This window comes from Mixophyes fleayi, chromosome 10 (genome assembly GCF_038048845.1).
Source record: "Mixophyes fleayi isolate aMixFle1 chromosome 10, aMixFle1.hap1, whole genome shotgun sequence".
NCBI lineage: Eukaryota > Metazoa > Chordata > Amphibia > Anura > Limnodynastidae > Mixophyes > Mixophyes fleayi.
The window spans coordinates 30,735,802-30,761,684 of NC_134411.1; the positions used below are offsets into that span (position 1 = coordinate 30,735,802).

Consider the following 25,883-nt stretch of genomic DNA (forward strand, 5'->3'; position numbering starts at 1 on the left):
AGCATTGTAAGCTTTCAGTCTGTTTTAAATTGGAAAGAAGAAAGTTGTACAAATTTGTATAAATTAGGTTGATTTCTTCAGCTTAATGCAGAAAACTGTAAATACGAAATAGGTACCTATATACAGTGTGTATGTGTATATATATATATATATATATATATATATATATATATATATATATATATATACAGTGTGTATGTATGTATATATATATATATATATATATATATATATATAGTACTAGCTATTTATACACCTGTTGGCACAAAATGCACCAAAATTCAATATAACTCTTGATATAATGTGACACACTGTTAAGATGTTAAAAAAAGGCTCCTTTGCACAAATTAAATTATTAGTTTACGGGGCATAGAATAATCAGCATCATTATACATTAATGTTGTATTATGTTTTAAAAGGTCCAAAATATGTTCTTCCTATTGTCTAGTACTCGACTCAACTAGCTATTTTGCAGACTATGGGCCTGATTCATTAAGGATCTTAAATGAAGAGGATCCTTATTTCAGTCTTCTGGACAAAACCATGTTACAATGCAAGGGGTGGAAATTAGTGTTCTGTTTTGCACATAAGTTAAATACTGTCTGCTTTTTCATGTAGCACACAAATACTTGATAGCTTATTTGTACACTGAAATTTAAAGTTGATATTTGTGTGCTACATGAAAAAACAGTCAGTATTTAACTTATGTGCAAAACTGAATACTAATTTGCACCCCTTTCATTGTAACATGGTTTTGTCCAGGAGACTGAAATAAGGATCCTCTCTTCATTTAAGATCCTTAATGAATCAGGCCCTATGTGCCAATATCTGCCAACTTATAGGAAGGAAGGAATGGTGGCAATATAATTTCTCACCTGATAATGTGAACAAGTGAAAGAATTCAGCAGGGCTTCAGTTCCTAGGAATTTCAGTGTTTTGGGGGTGGGAGAATTAGTTCATAAAGGTCGCGCTGAAAACATTTTTTGAATTTGAACAAAATTTCCATTTATAATGGTATTGCTTTTTAAATGGTCAATTATGAACAACAAATTGAATAATGACACATCATCAGAACACATTCATATTGGCAACTTTCTATGCCCTTAAATCATCTTTCTAAATGATTTCATGCTTTTTCAGTTTGAAACAAAAATAAAAGATTTGAGAATTGATACATGAGCTATCGACCTAGACATGCCCGCTAGACCAAACCACTGAAGCTTACTTAAGCTGGGTACTACACACTACAGAATTTTCCACCAACTTTTTATGCCAATCGATGGTCCGATTGCTCGGTCCATGGACTGCATACACACTAGCCTTGTTTTAGACGATAAAGGGAAGAGCGGACGTCCCTTTAGCAACTTTTTACAGCCATGTTGTCGTGAGCAATGATTGCAATTTCAAACACACTAAAGCAACATCGGTCGGAAGTTTATACACACTGTGTTTATACACGCTACACAACGGAAACGAGATTGGAACGAAAATATTAAACGGTACGACCAACCAAATGAGGCGACAATTGTCCATTTGGGCAGACTTTCGACCATCGTGTCACTACACACACTGACCCGACTTTTCAACGAGCGGTCGTATGTCGTCTGGTTGAGCCGATTATTGGACGAAAACCCTGTAGTGTGTACCCAGATTTAGTTACATAGTTCAAAAAGCAAAATGTGCTGGAGTCATAGTAACCAATCAGCTGTCTGCTTTCATTAGACTGGCTACTCTAAACTGCACAAAGTTTGTATGTGGTTGGTTGCTACAGCGCAAGTATTAGGCGTTATTAAGAGGTTCGTCTTAACTGTTCCCCTGCATTGCTAATGTCCTTTGTAGTACAACAAACACTCTTCTGTGATTTCACATGGGGTGCAGTCAAAATATCAGATAGCAGCAGCTGTAGGCAACAGTCTATGATCTTTAGAAAAGCTTGTGTTAAAATCCTTCGCTAACACACAATCTAAATATGCTAAGGCATCAAGTCGGCTTTAAGTGTCTCTTCACGTTGGCATCTTGGTACGTTATGCTTAGAGCTGAAGATTTCTCAGCATACTTAATGCATGCGCTGATCTTTTTGAAATGAATGGATGGGAGAAAGCACATCGTGAAATACTAAACTAACGGAAGTTTTAGGCAGTAATTTCAAAAGGTCACAGCTAAAAGATGGATATATATATTTGTTTTTAAGTCTTTCTAGCGAGTTTTGGTAAGAGGACAGGCGGTGGCAGAATTACTCTGACGGCTTATTGGGCACGGAGGTTAATGAGGCCTGGCTCTACTTTTCTGAATTTAAGGCTTGCTCCAGCCCTAAAGGATAGCATAAGCCTCAAATAATGTAATCTTTTGCCAATGACAATATTGTATTGCTCTTTATAGTTCCCAGTGAATATTAAATACTTTTCAGTATACGCAGCACTTGCACACAGTGGAGGCAGCCATTTTGGGGACTAAATCAATATTCATGAGAATACGGCCAAGAAACTTCACTAGGAACGAGTAAGAGATGCCTGAGCGATGCCATTAGTTAATACTGAATTAATGATTGGCTTAGCCCACATATGGCTGAAGTGCCTCATGTCGCAATGGTTTTATGACTTGTTTGGCTAAATTCCAGAGAATGTTGGTTCAGTCCACAAAATGGCCACTTCCACCGTGTACACTGTAAAGGTGTTTAGTGTATATGCCAGCGGTTCCTAAAGTGTGCTCCCTGGGGAAACGCGGCGCTGTCACCAATCCTGCGGCGCCCGGGTCCAGAGGGGGCAGATTGAGAGGAGGATGCAGAGGCGGCAGAGTGTGTGGAGGATGCAGAGGGGGCAGAGTGAGAGGAGGATGCAGAGGGGGCAGAGTGAAGGAAGATGCAGAGGGGGCAGAGTGAAATGAAGATGCAGAGGGGGCAGAGTGAGTGGATGATGCAGAGGGGGCAGATTGAGAGGAGGATGCAGAGGGGGCAGAGTGAAAGTAAGATGCAGAGGGGGCAGAGTGAGTGGATGATGCAGAGGGGGAGATTGAGAGGAGGATGCAGAGGGGGCAGATTGACAGGAGGATGCAGAGGCGGCAGAGTGTGTGGAGGATACAGAGGGGGCAGAGTGAAAGGAAGATGCAGCGGGGGCAGAGTTAGAGGATGATGCAGAGTGTGTGGAGGATGCAGTGGGGGCAGAGTGAAAGGAAGATGCAGCGGGGTGAGAGTGAGAGGATGATGCAGAGGCACAGACTGTGTGGAGATGAAGGAGGGCACAGAGTGTGTGGATGTAGGGCACAGTGTGAGTTCGCTGTAAACTATTCTTTGACAGAAATATAATTGAAAAAAATATATAAAAATATTATTTTCTCTTGGATTTATGTGTATTATTTTTGCATACAACTAAATAAGTATTTCTGTCCTGACCTAAATATTTATTAAGTTTTTTTGACCCAACTACTTATAAAACGGGACTGCTCGGTAATTATTTTTGAGGGGTGCCTTGAAAAAATTATGGAGATTCTAAGGGTGCCGCGAACTGAAAAAGTTTGCGAACCACTGATATATGCCCTGTTTATGAGTGGAATTTAGTTTCACTTTTTATTTTTGTACACTCTCTATTCTCCCACTGACAAGTCAAACAGTCAGCTGTCTTTTCGTTACCATCAAATATGATTTTGTCTAATTAAAATCACTGTGCTGTGTATTACAAGTTGCTGGAATAACTCCTGATATGTAAAGGACTTCTACCTGAAATCACCTGTTACTAACTCAAAACATACCATTGCTGCTATTTAACAGATACGTTGTGAATAGCTTTACCTTCCTTAGCAACATCTGTAACCAGGCAAGCAAACGGTGAGTTGAACTGAATATTATTCAGTGTAAGCTGCTAGCTGCCATATTCATTCATTTGGTTGTGGCCCCTGCCAATGGCGCAACACACAATCACTGGGACCCCATAGCAAATTTGAAAGGGCCTGGCTGTAACGGAGTGTTCTGGGTAGAAGGTCACCTGCTGGTATTGGCGCCGCTAAACAAGGAGGCGCAAAGTCTGACAAGCATCTGGTCTTCACCAGGGACCCTCGTAAGTGAGTTTGGGGTTCTCTGCAAGAGACGTGCAGGTTGCGGCCCTCCGAGATAGCTACCGGCGAGGTGTGAGGCTAACAGACGTAATCGTACAAGCAGAAGTCAAACCGTGCAGAGAGGTGAGGTACAGAGGAGCAGGCAGAGGTGAGGTCAGGAAGCCAAGGGTCAAAAGCAGATAGCAGAGTTAGTGCCAAAGGATTATCGAAAGCAGAGGGGAAGCTGGGTCAAAGCACAGGAAGTCAGGCAGAAGTCTGTAGCTAGTACAGGAGTGCTGGAGCATAGAGAGAACTAGATACTCTGACACCCTAACGGTGCCAGAGCCTCCCTAACACAGAGGACACTTGATTCAAATTGGAGGACAGTGGTTTCAGCGGTCAGAATAGCTGACAGCTGACAGGAAGCTGAAAGAAGCGTTTTGTTGCCCCAGCAACGGACGCGTATGCGCACCTGGTGCGGACCCAGCAGGCGAGAGTGGAAGCTCCCTGTTGTCTAGCAACGAGGTGAACAGGAAACTCTGGAAGGCGTCCATCCGCGGCTGTAGAGGAGTTTGTATGTTCTCCCCGTGTTTGCGTGGGTTTCCTCCGGTTTCCTTCCACACTCCAAAAAACATACTAGTAGGTTAATTGGCTGCTATCAAAATTGACCCTAGTCTCTGTGTCTGCGTGTGTGTTAGGGAATTTAGACTGTAAGCTCCAATGGGGCAGGGACTGATGTGAGTTCTCTGTACAGCGCTGCGGAATCAGTGGTGCTATATAAATAAATGTTGATGATGATGTAGAGGACAAGCGGGGAGGGCGTCTGACACTGGCGATATTTGTCTATCCACTCACAAAGGGTTTAGCTAGCAAATTTTATCCTGTGGGAAGAGACTTAGCTCAGCAGCCTATTAGGAACATTTTAAAGGAAAAAAGAATGCAGATGGCTAAGGCCAAGTTAGCCCACTATGGGACCGGCCCAAAGGGCAGATGCCCCCATGCCCCCAGCCCAGCCTGCCCCTGCACTCAGGAGATCCTCTCTGCTCTTCAGAGCATGCAAGAGGGACTACTTATGTACAGTGAAGCCTTTTTTGGGAATAGAAGAGCAAAGCATGGGCCTCTGGAGTGGATAGGCCTTTATCATTGGGCCCCGATTACCACGGGGTCCTATAGCAGCAGCCATAGGCTGCTTCATTAGTAGTTAGTTACTCCACTGGCCACTGACCTTTTCTTAGGAATACATTTTCTCACACCGCTAACTCAATGATTCATGTTCTCTTGTAGAAATATAAATATATAATTTGGGTATGGAGTTTAAGATTTTAAAAGAAAGAGCCCTGAGGATGTTCTTGTTTTCTGACACAAGTGAAAAATCCATAAATCTTCATCACTCTGCTTTCCACACCAGGAGAGTCAACATTGCCCTTATCATCCAATCACAACCCTAGCGCTCCTCAAGTTATTGCATATAGTTGCTTCCCTTCCCTTTCCCACCTTCAGAGCTAGTACCGCTACCAGGTGGACATTTTTGTCCTGATTTTCTTTTTATTTAGGATCCTCAAAGGTACATTAGATTTAGAATAGAAATATTTGTTCATAGTATAGTGAAATATATATTATACAATCATTTATATTATTTAATTTTGGCTCAATATAGGGTTTTAGAACTAGATTTTATTTGAGTCAAGTATTTATTTCTGTTTTACCTGAGCAGTGCACCACAGGACAGCAAAACAGCTTCTAAACGCGTAAAAATGATGTAAAACCATGCGATTAAATAGTATCCGCAAAGGTTCATTGAGGCCCTCTGGGAATATTGTGTAGAAGCGAAAACATTCCATTCTCAATACAACGAACACATGTTCCTTGATACTAGAGCTGGCTTTCACCAAGGACCAAACACTATAGATGTATTGTTGTGTTGCCATGGCGATGTAAGAAAGTATTCCGCAACGGAGACGAGAGTTTCTGTCTTTTGTGCCTAAGTGCATTGGTCATGTGTAACTGACTTTCATGCGGTATTCTCTGTGACCTAAACTACAAATAGCCACAGAGCTTCTGCAATGTGAAAGATGATCAGTTACAGTATTTGCTTGTAGCATACAACGTACGACAAAGCGGAGCAGAGGGGTCTTTACTGTGTTTTTGTCACACAAGCATATTTCTGTTACATTCACTTGCCCTAATCCAGGCACTAAAAGATATTGAATTAAGGCTCCCGATCTGTCAACCTGAACATTTTTACACATCAGAAAAATTGGGAGATGGGTCATTTGTAGTGGTTTTGGGGTAACATACATTCTGGCACCACCATATTGCCCAGCGCTGTGCAGAGAATAATTCATCGTTCACATCAGTCCTTAGCCCATTGGAGCTTACAATCTAAATTCTCTACCAACCGCCCCTGCCCCCACGCACAAAGTCCATTTTATCAGCAGCCAATTTATGTTGTTGTACTGTGGGAGGAAACTGGAGCACCGGGCGGAAACCCCAATCAAACACAGGGAAAACATACAAACTCCTCCCAGATTGTGCACAGGCTGGAAATCTGTGTTCCCAGTACTGTAAGGAAGTAATACTAATCACTGTACCACCGTGCTGCTTTACTCTAAGTCTTCCATGCTCTTTCACCAAGGATAGGTGACTTCATAGTAAGGATCTGGCTTACCAGCTAGCACTGAATCACAGTTAACTGTGAATTACTGCTGCTCATTCACATGTGCACTAGACAAGTTAAATGGATAAAAGTGTGTGCTCAGGCTTGGTTCCTCAAGAACCGAACACACCCGAACTTAGGTGATCCGAGCATCGAGCCGGCTCGGTACTTTCGCACTTTTTCAGATTTAAAAACGAGGCAAAACGTCATCGTTACGTCATTGGATCTCGGATCTCGCGATTCTTGTATTCCTTTTTAAGATCCAACATAATGGTGGGTGGATGGGGGGGCCCAAAGACAATTGCATCTTGCACCATTTTGCTTTTCTGCAACTGCTGTGTGCCAATGTGTCCTAGATGTGCTAGGAACTGCCGTGTGTCTGTGTCATTGTTTTGTCACTTACCATCCAGCCAGGTCACTGCAGTATTTGTCCAAAAGTGTATGAAAATAATATTGTGATCTGTGAGGTGGTCAAAATTGACTGCAAATGATCTGATCTGATCTGATTTTAGCATATTTTAGGATTTTTTCTAAAAAATCCAAAACCAAAACAAACAAGGGCGGTTTTGCCAAAGCCAAAACCAAAACACAAACCTATCCAGATCCAAAACCAGTTCACGGGGGTCAGTGAGCATCTCTACCAATACATGCTATTGTATTGGTAGTATATGTAAGTGCATTAGAGCTTGTCGAGCTCTATTATAAAACTTTGAGCTCCATGTATGAGACGAAAAGCTCACTAACAGCATATAGGTCTGATTGAGTCATGCGAAGCAGGGAAGATATAGATGCCTACAAGTCCATGGCTGCTTGTCTAACCACATTGAACTACCAGCATTTTGCCAGGAACATGCCACTGGACCAGACGTAGATATACAGTGGGCAGACAAAAGATGGCCTCCCATATTGCCTGAAATTTAGATGTCCAGCTACAGGAAGCCATTTAAACTATACGTCAAGTGGGGTGTTTGGCATTGTTCTGGCACCAGAAGTGTCCCGGTGCTAGAATATTGCAAACCATGTGCTAAAACTGCTGCTATATTTTCCTTGCATTTCAGCATCAAAAACAATTCAATAAACATTTTAGAACTTGAACATAATTCAGAATTATACATATATCCAATTTTCAGCACAAAATATATTGGTCTTCAACAAAAGACGGGGGGAAACTAGATTAATTTTGCTATAGTCTCAAAGCCACCTATAAAGTGCGGCGCATTCAGAGATGTATCAGGCAGAGAGAGATGAATGTCACAGCATGTGGTTCATGTGTGGACAAGACACTTTTTAACATAAAGGCACAGTTGCAATTAAGGCTGTCTCACGCTGACGAGCTTTCATTAAAAAGGGATATGGAGCGAGGTGGAAGATCTAGGAAGGAAAAAAATTAAAAAAGTATGAGCAAACTTTTAGAGAGGTCGGAAAACTTTGCAAAATAAAACGATAGTTTTACCATTTATAGATGGATTTCTTTGTCATTAGTTATTATTACTTGATCTATAAAGAGCTGATAAATTAAGCAGAAAAAATACATACAATAACATCCAACAGATGGTAAAGATGGCTCTGGCTAAATGAGCTTACCATCGTCCTTTACCATTTATCTTAACTGAGCCTCTATCCTCTGCTGGTTCTAGAGGAGGCTTCTCCTTTTTATCTGCACGGGTACGTTAGTGGTTCAGTTTAGAGTAACTGTGCATAGCCTGGTGTTTTTCTTTAGTGTCAAATCGTTAAGATGATGCAATATTTACGTCATTTAGCCCCGTCCCCGCCACTTGTCTATTGCGGGGGCGAGAACCGGGAGGTTACCCTGCTCTCCCGGGAGCCCGGAAGCTCTCCCGGAAATGTGGGAGTCTCAAGAACATTCCGGGAGAGTAGGCAACTATACGTTAAAGAAGAGCAGCTAATGAATCTCTTGAGACTGAAGTATCTTTTACATTTCTGTCTCCATTACTGAAGTCATGTTGTCTTACCTGTTAGTCTCCGATTAAATTATGGTCTCCATGAAAATGGCCACCTCCATGGGCATCAATACATGGACATAGGACACAATTTCTGAACTGTGTCATCCTGCCACAGGTGGCGAAGCCAACCACTCTTCAGGGAGTGAGGGAGATCACACTTATTTCAGGGAGTCTCACTGACATTCAGGGAGAGTTGGCAAGTATGTTTTAGGTTAATTTATTTTGAGGTTGGTGTCATTACTGGTTATGTGTTTGGGAAGGCTTAGTGAACATACTGACTCAATGCAACACAAATTGTGGCCGGGAAGAAGTAAATTAGTGAATTAATAGGTAGCGCATATATTTCGTAGTTCTCTGCAGTGGTTTAAAAAGACAAACACAGAAAGTAAGAGTAAATTATATTATAAGGGAAAGTTTAAATACAGGTCCGTGTCTTACATATGCAATAGTAATATATTACAAATAAAATTTGCTTGTATAGATAGATGCTATTTCTTTTCGGCATAAGAAATATAAAATGAACAAAATATGTTTTTAATGTAATGTATATAAATAAAAGTAACAGGATTTATTCTGTTTCAATATATAAGGAGAGAGACAGTTGACCCGATTCATTAAGAAAAGTAAGGTAAAAAAATGAGTGAGTTTTCTTTTCTCCTGGACAAACCATGTTACAATGCCAGGGGTGCAGATTAGTTTATTATTTTGCACATAAGATAAATACTGGCTGTTTTTTCATGTAGCACACAAATACTTGATAGCTTTATTTTTACACTGAAATTTAAAGTTGATCTAGGACATGCCCTACCCCAACTATAAATCTGTCCACACATTTTAAATCTAGCTCCCCCTCCAATGCAACATGGTTTTGCCAAGGTGCAAAGTTACTCATTTTTTTGCTTTACTTTCCCTAATGAATCACGCCTAGTGTGTGTGTGTGTGTGTGTGTGTGTGTGTATGTGTGTGTGTATATATATATATATATATATATATATATATATATATATATATATATATATATATAATTTTTCTAAGTTTGCTTTGTTTCCATGATGCACGTGCTAAATAAAAGGTACTGTAAGCCGCAGCAACTAATTGGGTTCATTGTCATTTCCCCAGTAGAGTTTTGTAAGATTAAAGCGAACGTCTGATTGGAAGCTTTGGGTAGTAGCAACTTTTTCTGCACACCAGCTTTCATTAATCTTCCCTATGCTTTCAGCCGAATACAGTACAAATAACCATTCTATCTGAGTGATAATTCCAATCTCCAGCATGGGGACAGCACACACAAAAAAAAAAGAAAAGAAATTACTTTATGTGAAAAAGAGCGGAAAAAAGAGAAAACAGGGGAAGCGTGATTGCATATTTCTAGAATAGCAGTTAAATGTTTTTTTTGTTTTCTTTTTTAAACTCCACTCTCCTCATTTGGATGGGTAGTGAAGTGCGGAGTAATATGTTGAATTAAGTGGAGAGCTAAGTGAAGCAATTAATTCCATTCTCTTCCAGACAATAAGGGGACCCGGCAGAATAGAGAATAGCAACATACTGACCTCTTCTGGGATTCTAAAGTGATAAGACCAGGAGTTAAAGAGTATTCAACACTGCTTCTCACTCCTTTGAAGTACTACCCAGGGACTCGGTGACACAAGATATCTGAAATATAGAGAGAACTATTACTGTCTGTTAGTTATGCTTCTTAATCCTTTCCCTGCCAGAAGAGCTGGAATCCTTTCTACTTCTTTGAGTCAATGCGCTCCAGATCCACAGCTTATATTGAGACTCTCCAAATGCTTGGAGTGGATTAATGGCAGTCCACCTGGGAAGCAGGTCTGGGAGCATAGACATGAATGGGGATGACTAGATCAATTCCCACCAGTCCTTCATTAACATGCCGTGCACTAACACTCTGCAATAGGTCTTACTCTACTCATACACGGTACTCTGTTCACTGACAATGTAATGAAGGTTAAAAGCAGGTCGAAGATTCCAGGCAGTTGCTTTAAAGCCATGTTTCTGCAAATTATTCTATTGGTGGATAAGAAGTGGAATGTATATTATTTCTTACAAATTATTAAAATCACACTGATCTCACAATCGGTTGACACGAGCCACAGATCACTAATTCATGATGTATTTTGCATATAGAGCGTCAATCCTATTATGCAGCCCTGGACAGAGGATTTGTATTCACATCAGTCCCTGCACCATTGGAGCTTACAATCTAAATTCCCTAACACTCTCACAAGCTAGGGTCCATTTCTATCAGAAGCCATTCAACCTACCAGTATGTTTTTTGGAGATTGGGAGGAAAAGGGAGCATGTGGAGGAAGCCCACAGAAACATGGGGAGAACATACAAACTCCGCACAGATAGGGCCCCGGCTTAGAAATCGAATTTCTATTCCTTAAACATTGTTAGACACTTTATTCTGACTGAAGCATGTACCTTAAAGTAATGCAACATACAGTATTATTATTATTATTATTATTATTATTATTATTATTATTATTATTATTATTTATTTATAAAGCACTGAATATTACACAGTGTTGTACAATTAGGGGATCATAACACAAACATATTACATCTGATAACATAAAACAGCAGATTAATATTACATATAATGAGTATGCAATCTGAGTGGTATGGTGAAAAATTGGTATACTAGGTAGCAGATGAACAATTGTAGCCGTTTAAAGTTTGTTTGGCTACTTTAAAGATCCATCTACTGATAGATTCCTGATTTGCACAAAGGGATGGGACAGATGGCACGCTGGACAGAATTGGTTTTGAGCAAAACACTCCAGTAGAGATGGGTGAAAATATTCAAAATTCTTTCCCAAAATATTCACCTTGTTCCAAATTTAGCTGCAAAATTTGGCCTTCCATGTTTTCTAGTTCTCCCCACGACTCAGAGCAGAATGAATTAAATGGTATTGTACCAGCTTTATGCAAATTTATAACCAATCACAAGTGAAACTCAAACACTGCGTCACTGGAACATCGAACCTCAAATTACACAGAATATGTCCTGAACTTTACTCATCCCTATGCTCCAGTTATGTCAGGTAATTAATTTACCTAGAAATGCACAGACTTTGATACACATTAATATCTAACAGTGGCTCATAGGTTCCCCTCAGTCTGTAGGACTGTAATTGGCTTTGTAGGTATGATTGGTTCATCTGCTTTGGGTGCTCACAATAAATTATCTTTACACCACCTAATATCTTTTGTTTCTTGGTTAGTAGCCAGAGCTGTCACAGGAAGTTGCAAACAGCAAAATGAACCCAACTAAAAAGTAATTTGTTACCTGCAGGTGCTAATCTTATGTAAGGGAACGGTGGAACGTCCTACTCTAATCAATCCTATGTGATCGTGAACATGCAGATGCAATCCTTACGGAACATTATCTCAAGCTGCAAAAAGGCTACAGGCCTTCAAGAATTAAGGGGTCCAGATGAATCCAGTTCTTTTGCTGCCCCTTAATATGAAAACAGACTTAGGGGTATATTTACTAAACTGCGGGTTTGAAAAAGTGGAGATGTTGCCTATAGCAGCCAATCAGATTCTAGCTGTCAGTTTGTAGCATGTACTAAATAAATGATAACTAGAATCTGATTGGTTGCTATAGGCAACATCTCCACTTTTCAAACCCGCAGTTTAGTAAATATACCCATTACTGTATGTTCATAAGTAGTTGCTACAGGACAATACTCTGCATTACTTAGCTAATAATCTACAAATAAAGAGGTCCATCTACAGATTGATTAGATCCAGATAAAGGACAAACAAATCTGCTTACCATCAATTCATAAATAGCAGTTCTGGGACAGGCAGTATTAACAGTACAATGTAGCTGTCCGTGGTGCTGAATGCAAATACATATTACCATGTGATGTAAAGAGCCATACCAGACAGGTATATACAGTTGATTTGGTATATTTAAACAAGAATAGACAAATCTAAAGGCTGAAGAAAAGTAACAGATGGATGCGAATTAGTATTAAGACTTGGGAATGAGTTAATGTGGTATTTAATATGAAAAAAAAAAGTTTGAACTTTGTTTCATACATAGGTACAATACACACATACATTCTTTATCTGTACATACAATGATGTTCAAACGTTGATTGCAGAGAAGTTAAATGGGCTATTTCTTATTCAGTCCAATGATCATAATCCTGCACAGAACATTAAAAGTGTTGCAAATGTGGACATGCGTTTTTTGTGCAGAATTGATACTCTAAGCAAGAATCTATCCAATCACCTACCTACACATGTATTTTAATAGTGACGCCAGAGATGGAATGAGCAAGCTGCAGGCCCCGGTGCAAGGAAGAGTAGAGGACGGAACCGAGGCCATGAAACTGACCGGAAAAGCGTTACGAAAGGCTCTGACGCTATAGTGTAACATATTGAAAAAAGAATCATATATTCTTAGTTGCCAAAGGAAAACCCTTTATTGACCTGTCTTGGTATAAAAACCTCTGTGTTCCCTAAAAAACATTTATTAGTTATTCTATGGATGCTGTCACATCTTTGAGAGTGTTTGCCACATGACGCTCACTTGAATAATTAAACCAACTTGCTAGCAGCAATGTAAACACTGTTAGCTGTTTTTAAAGTCTGACTATGAAAAAGGATCATAAAATACTCTATACCATCCAGACCCAGTATCCTTCATTTCTAAGGAATCAACATTATACTGGCAATTACTTGTAGAGCTCTTTGTAGAACAGTTCGGATTCATTATGTATTACTCATTTATCACTGTCAAGGGCACTGACATGAAAATATGTAATTCCCATCCTGTAATATGAGTGTGCATTGAAGTCAATGATTGAGTCATCTTAAAGGGTCAGTGGTTCTAAAACACAACATATATAAAAGCTAAACTTATAACATATATATATATATATATATATATATATATATATATATATATATATAACTAAAAGTGCCTAATAATATTAAGAATATTGGGCCTGATTCATTAAGAATCTTAACTTGAGAAACTTCTTATTTCAGTCTCCTGGACAAAACCATGTTACAATACAAGGGGTGCAAATTAGTATTCTGTTTTGCACATAAGTTAAATACTGCCTGTTTTTTCATGTAGCACACAAATACTTGATAGCTTATTTGTACACTGAAATTTAAAGTTGATATTTGTGTGCTACATGAAAAAACAGTCAGTATTTAACTTATGTGCAAAACAGAATACTAATTTGCACCCCTTGCATTGTAACATGGTTTTGTCCAGGAGACTGAAATAAGAAGTTTCTCAAGTTAAGATTCTTAATGAATCAGGCCCATTATTATTAACTAATTAATATATATATATATATATATATATATATATATATATATATATATGTATATATATATATATATATATACCTGTGATCAAATCGTACCAGTATCAAGTACACATATACTTATATCAACAGTAGGCAGCTCCTTTATCAAATTACACCTATCTGCGAGTGTCAAAACCTAAAATCCAAAACACAAAGTAAAAGAAGCGCCAAACATAGTATAATAGTATAATTCATTTAGACAAATGGGGATGTATAAACAGTGCCGATTAGACCCGTACCAGAAGTGTAAATAATAATCAGCTTATCTGGTGAGTAGACGAGTAGAATGATGGTATTCTAACACTCCTTCCTCTTGTCGCCAAAACGGTAAATCCAAATTAGAACTACAACACAAGAAAATAGCCAAAATAGTGTAGTACATTCTTATTTAAATACAGTATCTCAATGATACTCAGGCTGGTAATCAAAAATAGAATTTAATGCAAAAATACTTAAAAGCACTTAAAAACATCATGGAGCAAAAGTTATATAAAATATAGAATAAAACAGCTTATCTGTCCTCCTCCATAAACCAAGATAGATGTTCCAGAATATAAGTAGAACTCTCGGCCAGATAGAGCACGTTCCACTTCTTATCCCGATCTTGGGGTGAACCAGTCACATTGTACCCAACGCGTTTTGTCTCCAAAAGACTTTCTCAAGGGGTCATATCCAGTCACACTACTCATCAAGTTTAAAAAGTAGAGCCCTTTTCCTCTAATCCAATCGCGTCCAAGCGCTTCCGTCCTCATTGAATGCATTGCAATGCATCAAAAGGCATATTTCCGGAAACCGCAATACATCACTTTCGGTTAGAAGTTGAGCCCCAGCTCCGTATATGTCTAATAATTAATTTTTTTTTAACTATGACTAATATGACACAGTGATACATATTTAAAACAGGCTGAGAATCATGCACTAATAAAAGACTAGATAAACTCAAAAAACGAGTGCCATTTTCTAGAAGACCATCTATAACTATAGGTGAGGCACACAATTATACATATTACTCTAACCAATCAAACATAATAATATATAGCTATTAGTTACAAATCAGAGTATAAGCTAACAGATACTCACTAATACAAAGACCTAACTATTTCCTCACATATACATAAATAGACATACATCCATTTAACATATACCTAATAAACCTGATACCCATTAATAGATAACAATGGATATTTATACCTAAAATATAATAACCTTAAAATTGGGAAAGAAAACATAGATATACAATCAATTAATAAAGGATGACATTTCAATTGCTTCATTAATACCCTGTGTTGCTAAGGTATCAAGTTTAAGGGGTATATTTACTAAACTGCGGGTTTTGAAAAAGTGGAGATGTTGCCTATAGCAACCAATCAGATTCTAGCTGTCATTTTGTAGAATGTACTAAATAAATGCCTATAGCAACCAATCAGCTAGAATCTGATTGGTTGCTATAGGCAACATCTCCAGATTTTCAAACCCACAGTTTAGTATTTATAAAAGTTTATAAAATATGTCTATGTTCACAGAACTCTTTGGTGATGTCCAATTTCCATGTAATGTATATTATTATTATTATTATTATTATAATTATTATTATTATTATAATTATTATTATTATCAGTTATTTCACCTTTTCTTAAACATCCTCATATAATAATATATTAGATTTCATAATTATATTATAAATGTAATGTCTATTATAATTACAGACCATTGTTGCTGGGTTACAGTGTTTAATATCATTCTCTCCAGCTTCTAATTTATAGTTTGCATTGAATAGCCCTTTCTTCTGTTTCTGTACCTATTATAGAGGTGTTCACCTTTTCCATTTACTTGGGTTAAACAGCCAGCGGTTATTGCATGTTGTGGGTCCCTCTATCCACTGTGCTGCTTGTTGTACTGGTGATTTAGACAAACCAATTGACCTCCCTCCCTGTGCAGTTTTATTATGGGTAACATAATTTCATTGCCATAAAGCCATGTCATGTCTTCTGCCCAAAATCTGATACCCTTTCCTTGTCTTCAACCTATGCCTTAAATCTACTCTTCTGCACAGTCAATCCAAAGTGTATATTGCATTGTCCTGCCAAGTATAACTTATTGTCCAATTAAAGAAGGCGCTCGATGGTCAAAAGTAAACACCAGCCAATAAAAACAGCCGGACCGTGCCCCATTTTATGAGATGGAAATGATATTTTCACATGAGTGTTTTTATTGGTTAATCGTACAGCAGCAACCAGCTGTCTAGTGACATCACAAACTGAGCAAGTATCTCTCCGACTCTTTAATCAAACCTAGACGTTGCTGTAGTCTAAGTTTAGGGTTAACAGCTATTTTTACCCATCAGCGCCATTACCGGAATACAAAACGAATTTCAGTGGGGTATTGACTTAGCTGCATGTTTGAGAGGAAATACAGACAAACACTCATATTTATTAATTTCCACTTTTCCTACACAGTAAGGAATGTCTTAGAAATACCCTCATTGGCCCTTAAGACATTTTCTCTATTCTAATGGGGAAATTAGATTTATTTTATTGAGCAACAACAAATGCCTTTGCAACGTTTATTGGGATGATTCAATTGTGTATTACAAAGGTAGGCAACCTGCGGTGCAATAGATGTGGTGGAACTACTAATCACAGCATGACCTGCCAGCCCAGGCCTCTCCTTTGTAGCAGATCAGCGCACAGTCAAAAGAGTATGGAATTAATGTCTTGTTTGTTTATGTCTAGTGACGGTAAATGTACTATTGTGCATGACATATGTGAAAAAACATATATTTTGTTGAATAAATTAGCTTGATTTGGTCTATAACATTTTTCTGAGGTATCAATAAAGTGAGTCTATCTTTTCCACTTAAATTTTGTTACTAACTTGTTGATTAGATACACTCTCTAATATAATCTAGTATAATCATCATCATTTAATTATATAGCGCCATTAATTCCGCAGCGCTGTACAGCGAACGCACTCACTTCAGTCCCTGCCCCATTGGAGCTTACAGTCTAAATTCCCTAAGATACACAGAAACACAGACTAAGGTCAATTTGATAGCAGCCAATTAACCTACTAGTATATTTTTGGATTGTGGGAGGAAACCGGAGCACCTGGAGGAAACCCACCCAAACACGGGGAGAACATACAAACTACACACAGATATAAGGCCATGGTCGGGATTCGAACTCATGACCCCAGTGCTGTGAGGCAGAAGTGCTGACCACTTAGCCAGCGTGCTGCACATAATGTGTATAATCTTTTGTGTATTACTGGTCCCACATGTCACATAATCAGTGATTTTGAAATACCCAGCGTCAATAAAGTGTCTTACATTGGACAATGATCCAGCTCCCTCACAATTTGTTTTTGTTATGTTTAATAATGTTAGATACACTTTTCTACAGAATGTATCTAACCAACTTAATAAGTAAGCTGAAACTTGTCTTTACAAAGGTGCTCCTACTGGTGAATTATATCTAAGTGAGACAAAAGCAAAAATGGACATATCTTTCTTTACCAGCGTAGTGTTGAAAGGATTTGCATTATCACATGTATATTCTGACCATAAATTGACAATTAACTATTACATTATTGGATTGCTTTTTAGCAGACACAATAAAAGAGTTATGTGTTTGGGGTATAACTCTTTTATTTTAGTTTTAAATGAATGTTAAATATAACCTTTGACCCTTACATTAGTATTCATTAGTCACCCCCTCGCCCCACTGACAAGTATAATAATGGGCATCCTGTGGGCGGAGCCTATCTTGCTAGATAAGTTCACCAGACAGGACAGATGACCTCTGCAGGATTAGAGCTGTCCAATCAAATAGCATCGGGATGTGGTTGATTTGTTGAAGTAGGGTTTTATAGTTAGTTATTAGAAACTGAAGCACTTACAGTCACAGGTCTTGTGGGCTTAATTAGCTCAGCCACATTGCATAAAATAATAAGCCAGTACTATTTTCAGAACAATGTTCTATGCTGCATAGACTGAATTGTTAAATCTTATTTTCTCTCTCTGTTTCCTGCAGCTGATGCATAAACAAGTCAGAACTTAACTAGATACCGACAACTCCAATTGATCCCACTAGGTAAGAAATCCGCTATTACTGAATGATACATGATGACTAAATATCACCTACGAGGATTGCAATGTACAGCAAGTCACAATATGACCGTACGTTTTATTATTTATAAGAGTCAGAACTCCTCTTCAGAAACTCACTTTCTAACACATTGTGCTAGTATTTTATCCATGTATTCCCCTCAAATTAAAAGTGCCCCCATCGCCTAGTCAAAATGGAGGCAGACATTTTGTGGGCTGGACTATTGTGCATAAGAATGCAGCCAATCAATTCACTAGGATCCAGTGACATCATATTGTACATCACTCTTCAGGGATGTCACTAATTCTTCGCAAATTTATAGGCTGTATATTGGTTCTGTTCACAAAATGGCCACCTCCACTGTGAGTACTTGACGGGCACATTTTAAATACAATCTTCTGCAGCTAGTTTGAAATTGGGCCAGTAAGGTTTATGCAGATAGTGGTTTTAGGATATGGTCTTTACAGTCGCCCCCTGATTTCATCCCTGCGTAATTTAATCCTTGAAGAGTTTGGTTGAAGTTGGCTCAGTTGCTTGACAAGTGTTGCCGTGTCTGCTGTCCTTTAAGAAGTGTCATCATTATAATGTTATAGTCTGAGATAGCATAGATAACGTGCTGTTTTTCTATGATAGTTCCTGATAGGTGTAATGCCTGAAAAAATTGATGAAGAAATTTTGCTCATGTATTGATGGTGAAACATTTAAGGCAAAACCCAAACTTCACTGTACGTTATTTCATTTATCATTGGGAGTACCACCATCATGGAAAAATATGTCACAATGGCCCCTAGTTCTGCAGTAATATCAGACAACAATATTGCAGTTAATGTGGAATATTTAGGAGTAATATGTATACTAAAAACACAAAACTGTTTGCAATATATTTCTCAGTTTTTGGCAATCTACATTGCATCCGGATGACCAGATTTATTTCAATTAAGCAGGCAGCTACAATGGCATAGCATGTGATATGTCCCCTATGGAAAGGGGGGTCTTAGGGTGTGTGTGTCTGTGTGGGATACACTTTGGTGTATGCTTATTTGGGCAAATTTCCATCCAGTGACACATGTTAAGTCGATGCTTCCAAGTGTGATATTGTGGAATGAAGTTAATCAATTGCACAAATAGAAGATCTGTCTATGATTTTCTAAAGATTCTTAAAGCCATGCATATTGTATATATCAATTTAGGAAGGATGGTTCTACCAAAACAGAGTGTTCCATCAAAATGTTGTCTTTTGCTGGCAGGGTCAAATATAACCGGTGTGGAACTTGTGGGCACAAAACCTTTGGCACCCTGAAGTCTGACTATCAATTGACTTCACTCCATTTAAATGTATATCCTTACCTTAACTAGGTAAATACAGTCACACATTACTACCAATGGTAGTTATACCTTGTTACCCCACATTACCAACTTCTAGGTGATCTACATTATCTCAGTCTCCAGTGCCCCAGTATATTCCAAACACTGGTACTAAACTCTGGTGCTCCCACATATATCAATCTCTAGTACCTCCCTTTATATAAACCTCCAGTACCTCCACCTATACCAACATCCAGTACCACCCCATATGCGAATCTCCATTATATCCACCTATGCCAACTTTCAGTGCCTCCACCTATACCATACAGTACCTCCACCTATACCAACATCCAGTACCACCCCATATGCGAATCTCCATTATATCCACCTATGCCAACTTTCAGTGCCTCCACCTATACCATACAGTACCTCCACCTATACCAACATCCAGTAGCTCCCCATGTACCAACCTCCGTTATCTCCACCTATAACAACATCCAGTACCTCCACCTATGCCAGAATTCATTACCTCCACTTATACCAACATCGGTACCTCCACCTATACCAACATCCAGTCCCTCCCCATGTACCAACCTCTGTTATCTCCACCTATACCAACATCCAGTACCTCCACCTATGCCAGCATTCATTACCTCCACTTATACCAACATCGGTACCTCCACCTATACCAACATCCAGTACCTCCACCTATGCCAGCATTCATTACCTCCACCTATACCAACATCAGTACCTCCACCTATGCCAGCATTCATTACCTCCACTTATACCAACATCGGTACCTCCACCTATGCCAGCATTCATTACCTCCACTTATATCAACATCGGTACCTCCACCTTACCAACATCCAGTCCCTCCCCATGTACCAACCTCTGTTATCTCCACCTATACCAACATCCAGTACCTCCACCTATGCCAGAATTCAGTACCTCCATTTATACCAACATCCAGTACCTCAATTTATACAAAACTCCAGTACCTCTAAATATACCAACTTCCAATGCCTCCACCTATACCGATATACAGTTCCTCCGCTTATACCCACTTCAAGTATTTCCACCTCTATCATTATTTAGTACCTCCACCTCTACCAACATCCAGTACCTCCCCATATACCAATCTCCATTATATCCACCTATACCAACTTCCAGTGCCTCCACCTATACCATACAGTACTTCCTCCTATACCAACATTCAGTACCTCCCCATGTACCAATCTCCAATATCTCCACCTATACTAACTTCTAGTACCTCCATCTATATCAGTGTTCAGTACCTCCACTTAAACCACCATTCAGTACTTCCACCTATACCAACATCCAGTACCTCCACTTATAGCAACATCCAGTACCTCCACTTATAGCAACATCCAGTACCTCCACCTATAAAAGTATTCAGTGTCTTCACCTATACCAGTATTCAGTACCTCCACCTACACCAGTATAAAGGACCTCCACCTATACCAACATTCAGTACCTTCACCTGTACCAACATTCAGTACCTCCACCTATACCAACATTTAGTAACTCCACCTATACCAACATTCAGTAGCTCCACCTATACCAGTTTTCAGTACCCCCACCTATACCAACATTCAGTACCTCCACCAATACCAACCTTCAGTACCTCCACCTATGCTAGTGTTCATTACCCCCACCTACACCAGTATTCAGTACCTCCACCTATACCAACATTCAGTAACTCCACCTATACCAACATTCAGTAACTCCACCTATACCAGTATTCAGTACCTCCACCTATACCAACATTCAATACCTCCATTTATACCAACCTTCAGTACCTCCACCTATGCTAGTGTTCATTACCCCCACCTACACCAGTATTCAGTACCTCCACCTATACCAGTCCAGAGGCCACCCCTCCATTACTGCTGGCGCTAGGCATTAATCCTCGGTGCCAGCAGGTATATCCAGACATTCATCCAGGTTATAAATAGGGAGAATGTTCCTCTTGTTTCTAAGGTAGTTTCATGTATATCATTAAACCTTTCAGATTCAGATGTAATAAATGGGCAGTTTTCTGTCTATGAAGGCTAGGTGCAGAGAAATAAATACAAAAATGATTATTAATATAATGCTATTAACATCATCTCACATGCTCATGGCACTGTCTCAGTGTAAATTGGAGCGGGAGACAGTGCCATTTTTCATAGCGCACTGGATAATCTTTGAATACTGATATGGGATTTCAGTGAAAAGTTATTTTAAACTCAGTATTTGACAAACTAGCAGCTTAATGGTGCACATTATTCCAGTCATTATTCTCAACAAAAACAGTAGCTGAACTGGCCTGTGGTGATTTGTTTTCTTTATTTAATATTAATACAATTCTGTAATATGCTACAAAGTCATATCGCCCTTGCATATGTTTTAAATCATTTTCTTGGAAGAGAGTCTGCAGTGTTTTCACTCAACAATTTAGGCGAGGGCTTGAGTAGCGGTAGAACCTGTGACAGTAATACAAGCACTAGAGGGCGCTATCGCATAGAACTCGCTGGGCTATCTACCAACGCTGGGCCCCTGTGGAACGAAAGTCCAAGAGTCAGAATAAAAGACACAGATTATTTTTTATGGGTATCCCATGCACAGAAGTCTCCAGTTTTGGGATACTCACTCCCATTGGCACCTGTAACAAATAATTCTCCAGGCAGGACAGCCTGGATCATTTTAGATGCAAACTGCACTTTGCACAGTTACCAATGAGACAGTGGGCAGATCCACGGTTTATCCAATCAGCTTCTCTCTGACAATCCTACGTCCCTTCGTTTGCATTCAGAATTCTTCAGACTGTCAATTCTCAAGAGTTATTTTATTGGTGCCAATTGGGGTGAGTGTCTTCAAAAACGGGCATGGGACTAGAGGTGCTCACTGACCCCCGTGAACTGGTTTTGGTTTTGGATCTGGATTAGCTTCGTGTTTTGGTTTTGGTTTTGGCAAAACCACCTTCGTGTGTTTTGGTTTTGTATTTTTTAGAGAAATTGCTAAAATATGCTAAAATCACTTAATTTTGCTATTTTTTTGTTCCTACATTATTATTAACCTCAACAACACTAATTTCAAGTCATTTGCAGGCAATTTTGACCACCTCACAGGTCACAATATTATTTTCATACACTTTCGGACAAATACTGCAGCGACCTGGCTGGATGGTAAGCGACAGAGCAATGACACAAACACACGGCAGTTCCTAGCACATCTAGGACACATTGGCACACAGCAGTGGCAGAAAAGACAAATGATGCAAGATGGAATTGTCCTTGGGACCACCCTCCCACCAACTGTTATTTTGGATCTTAAAATTGAATCCAAAGCTCGCAAGATCCGAGATCTGACGATGTTATGATGACGTTTTGCCTCGTTTTCAATTCCGAGGGTGTGCGACTGTACCAAGCCGACTCGGCTCGGCTCTCGGATCCCCTAAGTTCAGGTGTGTTCGGTTTCTGAGGAACCGAGCCTGAGCATCTCTACATAGGACACCTGCAACTCTAATAACCTGGGGCAAGAGAGTTTAGGATAAAAAAAAAATACTTTCTGCCTAAATTTCTACTGTAATATACAAAAGACAGACACAAGCTTGGTTGGCCCTATAGTGTAATCCGGAAGGCCAATCAGGTTACCCGTGATTATAGACTCGTCACACTTACCTTTTCTCCCATCTAACCTTTCGGAGTACACATATATTCAATTTACTGGTTAAAATAATATTAGAAACATATTTTTAATTGAGACCTGTCATTGTTAATGACAAGTGATGATGATGATGATGATGATGATTGATTGATTTGCAGGGTGATCGAGTGATTTTCATTATATAGGAAATTAACACATTTTGTGGAAGACTGCATGACACTAATGCCAAAAGATATTAAGGTGGAGATATCAATTTAAAACTTATTCAGCATGGTCAACATATTAAAGATGTCAGCTCATTGCGAACAATATTTATGTTGGTATAATGAATGCACATTATTCTTTCCCTATATACAGAGATGCATCAAGAGTGTTGACACAAAATAAATTTACAATGACACATTGCTACCAAGAGAAGGAAAAAATAAGGAAAAAAAAAGCTGGAGATAATTTAGGTTCATCATGATGAAATAATTGGCAGGAGATTGAATAATGGATGATATTGTTTAATTTAGAGATTGGCCTCTGGTAAGATTAATTAGCCTTCTACAGATTGTGGCGTATAAACACAGTGCGCCCAAATTGGCCAGCTTGTCATTAGAGAGTGGGTTACACATGCCCTGTCGCTTCCAGCCCACAATATTTGTGTCTGCTAATTAGAACTAGGGGTTGTTCTAATAAACGGCATATAGTCATTTCATAGACATACGTACAATGGTGAGATCTCAGTTGCCATGTTTGTTTTCTTCTTAATAATATGTTTGTCTAGGATTTTATGAGACAGATTTATCAAAGAGCAAGAAACCTTGGGGGCAGAATCAGAAAAACTTCTGGAAAGGAAAAGTGGAGTTGTTGCCCATAGCAACCAATCAGATTCTAGCTTTCATTATATAGCATTTCCTAAATAAATGATAGCTAGGGCAACACATCCACTTTTCCTTTTTAGAAACTTAGTAAATCTACCACAACATCTTGATAGAAACTGATTCTAGTGATGCACGTTGAACGTCACCAAACAACCAGGAAGGAACAGGAAGAACATTTAGCTGTCTGATTGTTTGACTCATTCATTGAATTGCCTGCTCTGACCAATTTTGCCCTCTGTAGCCAAGCTACATAAAATATGGTGAACTAAAAAGATTGTGATCTCTCGTATAGGGGTAGATTTATCAAACCTTCTAAAAAGGAGAAGCCTATAGCAACCAATCAGATTTTAGCTATCACTTGTTATAATATACTAGATAAATTATATCTAGCTTGTGATTGGTTGTATCTGAAATTTTGCTCCTAACAATCAATCATATTCTAGTTATCATTTTCTAGAATGTACTAGATAACTGATAGCTAAAGTCTGATTGGTTGTATTGGAGGTGTTGCCCATAGCAATCAATCAGATCCTAGCTATCATTTTCTAGAATGTACTCAATTACTGATAGCTAGAATCTGATTGGTTGAATTGGAGGTGTTGCCCATAGCAACCAATCAGATCCTAGCTATCATGTTCTAGAAGGTACTCGATAACTAATAGCTAGAGTCTGATTGGTTGTATTGCAGGTGTTGCCCAAAGCAACTAATCAGATTCTAGCTATCAATTTCTAGAATGTACAAGATAACTGATAGGTAGAGTCTGATTAGTTGTTACATGCAACACCTCCATGTTTCCTTTTAAGAAGCTTTATTTTAACCCTTTCTGTTCAGTGCTATTGTTTTGGACATTATTATCTCTATGCAAGCCCTCATTCCTTTTGTTGCCTCCCTCCCCATTTGCTTCTTTCCTTGTCCTTCGGTTACTCTTGCCATCCTTGTAATTGCCATCCTTGTAAATTGCCCCTTGTAGTATGACTTGACTTTATGTTACCCTTCTTGTATTGCTATTTGTATTTCTTACCCGCTCTTTTCAGTTCTACTTGTGCTATGTACACTTTTGTGATCTTTTATTTAAGTGATTTATGTCTACTTGTTTGTACCACCACCATCTGTGAGGTGACGGAAATTTGTGGCACCCTGTAAATGAACTGTAATAATAATAATAATAATAATAGGTGTGGAGCTAGCATTGAAATAGAAATGTTACTCCAAAATTAAACATCAGACAAGGGCATTTTTAGTGGATTATTTTAGCGATCTTTCTTATTAAACTAGAATGATTTGTCTCCTCCCTTGTATATGGGTGCCACGGGCAATAGACAAGTGTAGGGAAGGAGGAAAAATAGGTAAATGTCTAAACAAGTAATATCTCTGGAGTGATTAACATGATATATAGCTAATATCTAAATTTAAAACAGGATAACTTGTACTTTAAAGGGGAACTCTACATTTAGTCTTGAATTTCGTCCAAGCAGATTTGTTCATTATTTTTATCCCTCTTTATAGCATAAATAACAATTCTTCTTGAATGCCTGAGAGTCCCAAATTTTGAGGAGTTCACTAGTGTCCACCTGTCCCAGCAGAGACTATCACGCTGCTTGTGATTTAGGCACTGGTATTATTTAACGAACAGTCTGTTAGAAGAGGACACATTATTTGAACTCAATAAAACGCACGTATTTTTATCATGCAAAATCATCCCAAAAATGTATTTTTGTATCCGGCACGTAAAGCAGAACAGATTGGATGCACCAGATGCTGATATATCGCCAGATCAGAAACATTAAATATAAAGTAAACTTTTCAAATGACTTAATGTGTCCTTAAAAATATACTCAATGGCTCGAGCAGTGTCATAAAAATAGCTATTATTTTTTATTTTATAATCACTAAAGCAATTGGAGGAAATATTCTTAATTTATTGTTT

At 38.8% G+C, this 25,883-nt stretch overlaps 1 protein-coding gene across 4 annotated transcripts in view; it reads left to right on the plus strand.

The window, feature by feature from the left end:
* Positions 1-25,883, plus strand: part of LRRC4C (leucine rich repeat containing 4C) — a 610,411-nt gene that overhangs the window by 476,492 nt on the left and 108,036 nt on the right. For all 4 annotated transcript variants that reach the window (XM_075188319.1, XM_075188315.1, XM_075188317.1 and 1 more), the window contains exon 5: positions 18,041-18,100. The gene's annotated coding sequence lies outside the window, so the exon portion shown is untranslated. The remainder of the gene's footprint in view (positions 1-18,040; positions 18,101-25,883) is intronic.